The sequence below is a fragment of the Tachyglossus aculeatus genome, chromosome 23 (genome assembly GCF_015852505.1).
Source record: "Tachyglossus aculeatus isolate mTacAcu1 chromosome 23, mTacAcu1.pri, whole genome shotgun sequence".
Lineage (NCBI taxonomy): Eukaryota > Metazoa > Chordata > Mammalia > Monotremata > Tachyglossidae > Tachyglossus > Tachyglossus aculeatus.
In genome coordinates, this window is record NC_052088.1 from 37,430,329 (window position 1) to 37,440,127 (window position 9,799).

Here is a 9,799-nt window from a genome sequence, read left to right on the forward strand (position 1 = left end):
TCTGAGACATGACTCTAATAGCGTTCAGAGACTCCCGTGGGTCCCTGTTTCAATGCTCCACCCCCAGCTCTGCAGTGGAATCAGGTCTGAACTAGCCCTGTATCCCCTCCCTGCTGCAGACACATACACCCGGCTCCGCTGTTCACTCTCTGACTCTCTAGGGGTGGTGGGACCGGTCAAGAGAAGGTTGAGGGGGGCAGGGGAGGGGAAGAGTCCCCCACCCCCAAGCTAGGGGTGGAGAGACCACTTGCCCTGCCTCTGTCTCCAGCCCAACCCCTCAACCTCCCCCCACTTAATCCACTCCACCTCCCCACCCCGACACTCTTGGGTGCAGGCTAGGGGTGCAATGTGGGTTTTCCCACCAGGAGAGGGAAAGAGACCCTGGGGCAAAGATGGGAGAAGAAGGGTGACAGTGACAAAGACAGCAATGGTGAGGACAGTGATGAAAATGACTCTCCCATCAGCTCTCTCCTGCTTATCGACCCACTCTCTTCTCCCATTACATCCCAGCTCGAACTCCCCACTCCTCCCAAGCAAATCTTCCAAAGGTTCCTCACCCCTGACTGTCCTGGGGCTCCTGCCACCAATTCGCAGCCACTGGTCTCCCCTGATAGAGTGAAAGCTCCTCAAAGGCAGGGACTGGGTCTTTTATCTCTTCCAAGCCCTCAGTATGGTGCTCCACTCACAGGAAATCTTCCGGAAATGTCGCTCAGCAAAAACTCCCAACAGCTGCCTGTCTTCCTCTGCGTCAAACAGAAATTCATTACTATTGGCTTCCAGACTTATCACAGCCCTCTCCATCATACACATTGGCTCTTTTAACAGCGATTTCTCAACTTAACCCCACTTCCGATCCTCCTGCTTCCGTCCCCATCCTCTCACTTCCCCCCCCACATCCTTGAACTCCCTCCCTCTCCTCCAAATAATAATAATAATAACTGTGGTATTTGTTAAGCGCTTACTATGTTCCAGGCACTGTACTGAGCTCTAGGATGGATACAAGCAAATCAGGTTGGACACAGTCCCTGTCCCATGTGGAGCTCACAGTCTCAGATGAGGGAATTGAGGACCAGAGAAGTGAAATGACTTGCCTAAGGTCGCACAGCAGACAAGTGGCAGAGCCAGAATGAGAAGCCATGACTTCATTCATTCATTCATTCATTCAATCATATTTATTGAGCACTTACTGTGTGCAGAGCACTGTACTAAGTGCTTGGGAAGTACAAGTTGGCAACATAACTCCTGGCCCGTGTTCTATCTACTAAACCATGGAAGCTACTGTAGACCGTGAGCTCGCTGTGGGCAAGGATTGTCTTTCTTCATTGCTGTACTGTACTTTCCCAAGTACTTAGTACAGTGCTCTGCACACAGTTAAGCGCTCAATAAATGCTATTGAATGAATGAATGAATGAATGCTGCTCCAAATCTGTCAGATATCAGCTTTCCCCATCTTCCTTAAAAGCAAACAAAAAAACTCCTCCAGGAAGCCTTCCCCCATTTAATCCCAACACTCTCCCAACAGCCTCCTTGTGCTCTCATCGATCAATTAGTCGTAATTATTGAGTGTTACCTGTGTGCAAGGCCCTGTATTATTCACTTGGGAAAATACAATACAGTAGAGTTGGTACACATGATTCCTGCCCACAGGAGTTTACAGTTTATAGAGGGAGACGGACATTAAAATACATTACAGATATGTATTTATACCCAGCCTTAACCCTTGGGTATGTATGTGCACTCAAGTTAAAAATAATTTATTTATACTTATTGTTCATCATCATCATCATCATAATTGTGGTAGTTCATTCATTCATTCATTCAATCGTATTTATTGAGTGCTTACTGTGTGCAGAGCACTGTACTAAGTGCTTGGGAAGTACAAGTTGGCAACATATAGAGATGGTTCCTACCCAACAGTGGGCTCACAGTCTAGAAAGGAGATACAGAGAACAAAACAAAACATATTAACAAAATAAAATAAATAGAATAAATATGCACAAATAAATAAACAATAGAATAAATATGCACAAATAAATAAATAACAGTATCCTGAAACCTGAAGGGTAACGAAGGCAGATTTTTTTCTAGAGCACCAGAGAAATTAAAGACCCAGGAGGTTATATTTCAGGAGGTTATGTATGTTGCCAACTTGTACTTCCCAAGCGCTTAGTACAGTGCTCTGCACACAGTAAGCGCTCAATAAATACGATTGATTGATTGATTGATTATATTTCAGGGCTGAAACAAGGTTATAAAAAAACAGAAGTCACCTGGTGGAGGAAGGGAAAGGGAAGACCAAATCTGGGAGGTGCTGAGGGAGAGTAAGGGCTCAATAAATGTGAATGAAGGAGTGGATACTAATAATAATAATAATAATAATAATAATAATAATAATAATAATAACTTACTATTTGCCAAGTACTGTGATAAAATACACTATATTCAGATAAGACACTGTCCCTGCCCCAATTTCCTCTGAGAGCTTACTGTGTGCAGAGCACTGTAATAAGCGCTTGGAGAGTACAATGTAACGGAGTTGGTAGACGCGCTTCCTGCCCGCGATGAGCCTGAGCCTGAGGATTGAAATTAAGCTCTTGAGAGAATTCAAAAGAGCACAAGGCATTTCTGCCCAGGGAGAGCTTACAGTCTAGAAAGGGAGACAGGAAATAAAACGATTTACAGATAGGAAGGAGGAAAGGGGATATTTAGGTGAGCGTTAATCTAATCCTTGTTCTTCCTTCTGCTCCCACTGTTTATAAATAGTTTTGCCTGTCTCCCCTATTCCATTTCAAGCTTATTGTCAGTGTGTTTCGCTTCTGTTGCATTTTCCCAAGCACTTAGAACAATGTGCTGCACTCAGTAGGTGCTCTGAAATAATTATAGTACTAATAATAATTGTGGTATTTGTTAAGGGTACACTACAGGCCACACGGCAGACAAGTGGTGGAGCCAGGATTAGGACTCATAATAATAATAATAATAATAATTGTAGTATTTGCTAAGCGCATTCTAATAGGCCAAGCACTGTCTGAAGTGTTGGGGTAAGTACAAGATAAGCAGGTGGACGCAGTTGCTGATCCACATGGGACTCACGCAGTCTTAGCATGTTGCCAACTTGTACTTCCCAAGCGCTTAGTACAGTGCTCTGCACACAGTAAGTGCTCAATAAATACGATTGAATGAATGAATGAATGAATGAATAGTACCATCTAAGATCAGTACCTCATGGCCCAGTGGCTAGAGCCCGGGCCCGGGAGTCAGAGGTCATGAGTTCTAATCCCGACTCCGCCACTTGTCTTCTGTGTGACCTTGGGAGAGTCACTTCACTTCTCTGGGCCTCAGTTACCTCATCTGGAAAATGGAGATTAAGACTCTGAGCCCCATGTGCACCTGTATATATGAATATATGTTTGTATGTATGTATTACTCTATTTATTTATTTATTTTATTTGTACATATTTATTCTATTTATTTTATTTTGTTAATATGTTTTGTTTTGTTGTCTGTCTCCCCCTTCTAGACTGTGAGCCCGTTGTTGGGTAGGGACCGTCTCTATATGTTGCCAACTTGTACTTCCCAAGCGCTTAGTACAGTGCTCTGCACACAGTAAGCGCTCAATAAATACGATTGAATGAATGAATGAATGTGGGACAGGGACTGTGTCTGACCTGATTACCTTGTATCTACCCCAGCGCTTAGAACAGTGTCTGGCACATGGTAAGCGCTTAACAAATACCACTATTATGAGTTCTAATCCCAGGTCCGCCACTTGTCTGCTGAGTGGCCTTGGGCAAGTCACTTCACTTCCAGCACTTAGAACAGTATTTGGCACATAGTAAGTGCTTAGCAAATACCATCATTATTATTATTCTCTGTGCCTCAGTTCCCTCTTTTGTAAAATGGGGATTAAGACTGTGAGCCCCATGCAGGGACTGTGTCCAACCCGATTTCCTTGTATTCATCCCAGCGCTTAGTACAGTCATTCAATAAATACGATTGAATGAATGAATGAATACAGTGTCTGGCACACAGTAAGTGCTTAACAACTACCATTATTCCAATGCTTAGTACAGTGCCTGACACATAGTCAGTGCTTAAGAAATACCATTATTATTATTATTATTATTATTACTTTGACATTAGTAGCACTGCTCACAATAAGTGCTAATGTGGAGAAATTGCGAGTCCCTCAATAGTATTTACTGAGTGCTTCCTCGGTGCAGAGAACTGTACTAAGTGCTTGGGAGAGTACGCTAGTTAGTGAGCACCATCTCTGCCCTCAAGGAGTTTACATTGAATCGGTGGTACTTATGAAGCGCTTACCGTGTGCAGAGCACTGTACTGACCTTACGATACTAGTGAGTACTCACCTTCCCTGCCCACAAGGAGCTTCTCGTCTAGAGGGAGAGCTTACATCATCATCATCATCATCAATCGCATTTATTGAGCGCTTACTATGTGCAGAGCACTGTACTAAGTGCTTGGGAAGTACAAATTGGCAACATATAGAGACAGTCCCTCCCCAACAGTGGGCCCACAGTCTAAAAGGGGGAGACAGAGAACAAAACCAAACATACTAACAAAATAAAATAAATCGCTCAATCCATCTCTTCTGGCCACCGCGGGTCCCAAAGGGATCCTGGAGGTGATCCTTGCTGGGGAGAAGATCATTGCTGGGGCCCCGGGAAACCCAAGGCCAGTCAGCAATCATCATCATCATCAATCATATTTATTGAGCGCTTACTGTGTGCAGAGCACTGTACTAAGCGCTTGGGAAGCACAAGTTGGCAACATATAGAGACAGTCCCTACCCAACAGTGGGCTCGCAATCACATCGGTACTGGTGCCAACCTTCTCACTGTGCCCCGATTTCTCCTGTCTCGCCGCCAACCCCTGGCCCACGTCCTGCCTCTGGCCTGGCACGCTCTCCCTCCTCAAATCCGACAGACAATGAATCTCCCCCCAACCTTCAAAGCCTTCAAAACCAAAGCCTTCAAAGCTTTGGAGTCAGAGGTCATGGGTTCAAACCCCGGCTCTGCCAATTGTCAGCTGTGTGACTTTGGGCGAGTCAATCAATCAATCAATCAATCATATTTATTGAGCACTTACTGTGTGCAGAGCACTGGACGAAGCGCTTGGGAAGTACAAGTTGGCAACATATAGATACAGTCCCTACCCAACAGTGGGCTCACAGTCTAGAAGGGGGAGACAGAGAACAAAACCAAACATATTAACAAAATAAAATAAATAGAATAGATACGTACAAGCAAAATAGAGTAATAAATATGTACAAACATATATACATATATCCAGGTGCTGTGGGGAAGGGAAGGAGGTAAGATGGGGGGATGGAGAGGGGGATGAGGGGGAGAGGAAGGAGGGGGCTACGTCTCAGTTACCTCATCTGGAAAATGGGGATTAAGACTGTGAGCCCCCCGAGGGACAATCTGATCACCTTGTAACCTCCCCAGTGCTTAGAACAGTGCTTTGCACATAGTAAGTGCTTAATAAATGCTATTATTATTGAAGGCCCACCTCCTCCAAGAGGTCTTCCCAGACTAAGCCCCATTTTTCCTCACCTCCCCCTCCCTTCTGTGTCACCCTGACTTCTTTCCTCTCCTCCACCCACCCACAGCCCCACAGCACTTATCTATATGTATGTAATTTTTTTTATTTGTACTGATGTCTGTTTATTTGTATTGATAACTGTCTCCCCCCATCTACACCGTGAACTCGTTGTGGGTAGGGATTGCCACTGTTTATTGTTGTAGTGTATTATCCCAAGCGCTTAGTACAGTGCTCTGCACCCAGTAAGCACTCAATAAATACGATTGACTAACTGACTGTCTTCCACTCACTCTGGGGCCATTGTTGGAAGCTCGGGTCAAAGCGGGTGGATAGAACAGGAGCACGGGCCTGGGAATCAGAAGGACCTGGGTTCTAATCCTGGCTCTGCCACTCGTCTGCTGTGTGACCTTGGGAGAGTCCTTTCACTTCTCTGTGCCTCAGTTCCCTCATCTGTAAAATGGGGATTAAGACTATGAGCCCCACGTGGGACAGAGACTGTATCCAACCCAATTAGCTTGTATCTACTCCAGCACTTAGTACAGTGCATGGCACATAGTAAGTGCTTAACAAATACCATGATTATTATTATTACTGATTATATAATAATATTATTATACGATTATATTACTATATTATTATATTACATATTACATTCTATTATATTATATTATATATTATATTATATCATATTATATTATATTATATTTTGTATATATTATATGTGATATTATATATTATTATATTACACGATTATATTATTATTGATAATAATAATAATACAGCATTTTGGAGTCTAGCAGTCTTATTGCCTTGGGGCAAACCCAAAACTATTGCTCTCCCCATGCCCCAGATCTCATCCTTCCCATCCAGAGAAAGTAATGAGGCTCTCACTCCCGAAACTCACTAGTTCAAGGAGCTAGGCAAATCAATCAATCAATCAATCGTATTTATTGAGTGCTTACTGTGTGCTGAGCACTGTACTAAGCGCTTGGGAAGTACAAGTTGGCAAGCCCTGAGAGGGTTGATCCGTGTCTCGAAATGCGGCCAACTCGATTACCAGCTGGAACGAAGGGGATACTGGCTCCTATCATCTAGGCCGGGCCGTGACAGGCCTTTAAGAGGTTATAATACTTTCATTTTTGGACAGCACTTTTATTTCCCAAAGCACTCTCACATTACCGATCTCACTTTTACCCTCATTACCACCGTGCCAGTTCGGCGGGAAGGCTCGTACTATTAACCCCATTTTGGAGAGGAGGAAGCCGAGGCCCAGAGGGGTTGAGTGACTTGCCCAAGGTCACGCAGCCGACCAGGGCGGGCAGAACGGGGTCCTCTGTCTTCCAGTCCGGGGCTCTGTGATCCACCCCGCTGGGATCCACCCCGCTTGCTAGAGGGTTTTTTTTTATGGCATTTGTTAAGCGCTTACTATGTGCAAAGCACTGTTCTAAGCGCTGGGGGGGATACGGTGTGATCAAGTTGTCCCACGTGGGGCTCACAGTCTTAATCCCCATTTTTACAGGTGAGGGAACTGAGGCTCAGAGAAGTTAAGTGACTTGCCCAAGGTCACACTGCAGACTTGTGGTGGAGCCGGGATTCGAACCCACGACCTCTGACTCCAAAGCCCGGGCTCTTTCCACTGAGCCACGCTGCTTCTTGTGATCGGGAGAGAACAGAGGGGTGGCAGGTTTCCTGCAGGTGAATACTTTTAAAAATAAAAACTAGTAAAAAAAAAGATAATAATAATAATTATTATGGTATTCATTGAGCGCTTACTCTGTGCCAAGCACTGTTCTAAGCGCTGGGGTAGATACAAGGCAATCAGGTTGTCCCACGTGATCCACAGGGAATCCACAAAGCCGGACTAGTGAATAGAGCAGAACAGGCTTGGGAGTCAGAGGTCATGGGTTCTAATCCCGGCTCCGCCCCTTGTCTGCTGTGTGACCTTGGGGAAGTCACTTCACTTCTCCAGGTCTCAGTTACTTCATCTGTAAAGTGGGGATTGAGACTGTGAGCCCCACGGGGGACAGGGACTGTGTCCAACCTTTTACCTTGGATCTACCCCAGCACTTAGAACAGTGCTTGGCACATACTAAATGCTTAATGAGAAGCAGCGTGTCTTAGTGGCGAGAGCACGGGTTTGGGAGTCAGAGGATGTGGGTTCTAATTTCGCTTTGCCTCTTGTCTGCTGTGAGACCTTCAGCAAGCAACTTAATGTCTCTGTGCCTCAGTTCCCTCATCTGTAAAACGGGGATGAAGACTGTGAGTCCCATGTGGGACAACCTGTTGACCTTGTCTCTACCCCAATGCTTAGAACAGTGCTTGGCCTATAGTAAGCCCTTAACAAATACCATTATCATTATTATTATGATTAACATCATCATCATTATTATTATTACTACCTACCCTAGACCTTAGAACAGTGCTTGGCCCATAGTAAGCACTTAACAAATACCATTATTATCATTATTATTATTATTATTATCTACCTCAGTGCCTGGAACAGTGCTTGGCCCAAAATAAGCTTAACAAATACCATCATTATTATTATCATTATTATTTACCCCAGCACATAGAACAGTGCTTGGCCCATAGTAAGCATTTAAAAAATACCATTATTATTATTATTGTTGTTATTATTATTATTATTATTATTATTATTATTATTATTATTATTACTACCCATGTCCACTCCCCGTCCTCCAGGCTCGGCTGCCAGATCCTAGAGACCCCCTTCAAAGCCCAACTGAAGACTCACCTTCTCCAAGTGGCCTTCCCAGACTAAGCCCCCTTTTCCTCAGCTCCCCCTCCCTTCCGCGTCTCTTCATCTCTCTCCCTTTGCTCTTCTCCCCTCGACAACACAGGTATATATGCACATATCTATAATTAATAATATTAATAATGGCATTTGTTAAGTACTTACTATGTGCCAAGCACTGCTCTAAGCACTGAAAATATGGAACGCTTCACAAATTTGCCATCCTTGCACAGGGGCCACGCTAATCTTCTCTGTATCGTTCCAATTTTAGTATATGTGCTGCAATTCTATTTATTTATATTGGATGCCTGTTTGCCTGTCTTGATGTGTGTATAGCTATAATTCTATTTATTTATATTGATGCCCGTTTACTTGTTTTGATGTCTGTCTCCCCACTTCTAGACTGTAAACCCGGTGTGGGCATGAATTGGCACTCTCTTTGCTGAATTGTGCTTTCCAAGCGCTTAGTCCAGTGCTCTGCACACAGTAAACGCTCAATAAATATGATTGAATGTATTCATTCCCGGCTCTGCCACTTATCAGCTGTGTGACTCTGGGCAAGTCACTTCTCTGGGCCTCAATGATCTCATCTGTAAAATGGGGATTAAAACTGTAGGCCCCACTTCGGACAACTTGATTACTTTGTACCTTCCCCAGAGCTTAGAACAGTGCTAGGCATGTAGTAAGTGCTTAACAAATGCCATCATCATCATTATTATTATTATTCACTTAACTTCTCCGTGCCTTAGTTCCCACATCTGTAAAATGGGGATTAAGACTGGGAGCCCCACGTGGGACAACCTGAATTACCTTGTATTCCCCCCTCCAGCACTTAGAACAGTGCTTGGCACATAGTAAGCGCTTAACAAATACCATCCTCATCATTATTATTATTAGTCCAGTGCTCTCCACACAGTAAGCGCTCAATAAATCCGATTGAATGGATGAACACCCCAGTGCTTAGAACGGTGCGCAACCCACAGTAAGCGCTTAACAAATACCATCATCATTATTATCATTATTTTTACAGTGCTCTACTTGCTAGGTGAAAGGCCCATCTGAGGAAGGACATTTTTCTAAACAGAACGAGACCTAAACCAAATCCCCATTCTTTTTTTTTAATCCTCAATTAAACAATTCTGTCTACTTGTTTTGTTTTGTTGTCTGTCTCCCCGCTTCTAGACTGTGAGCCCGTTGTTGGGTAGGGACCGTCTCTATATGTTGCCGATTTGTACTTCCCAAGCGCTTACTACTACTACTAATAATAATGATGGTACTTGTTAAGCGCTTACTATGTTCCAAGCATTGTTCTAAATGCTGGAAAACTTTATCCTGACCTCGACATGATTAGTTCAGTGCTCTGCACACAGTAAGCGCTCAATAAATACGATTGCTCTGCTCTCTCTCTGCACACAGTAAGCACTCAATCAATACGATTGCATGAATGAATGAAGAATGATAATAATAATACTAATG

At 43.9% G+C, this 9,799-nt stretch overlaps 1 pseudogene; it reads right to left on the bottom strand.

Annotated features, from left to right (window-relative positions):
- Positions 1 to 8,515: 8,515 nt before the first annotated feature.
- Positions 8,516 to 8,611, bottom strand: LOC119944851 (annotated as a pseudogene).
- Between the last annotated feature and the right edge of the window lie 1,188 nt (positions 8,612 to 9,799).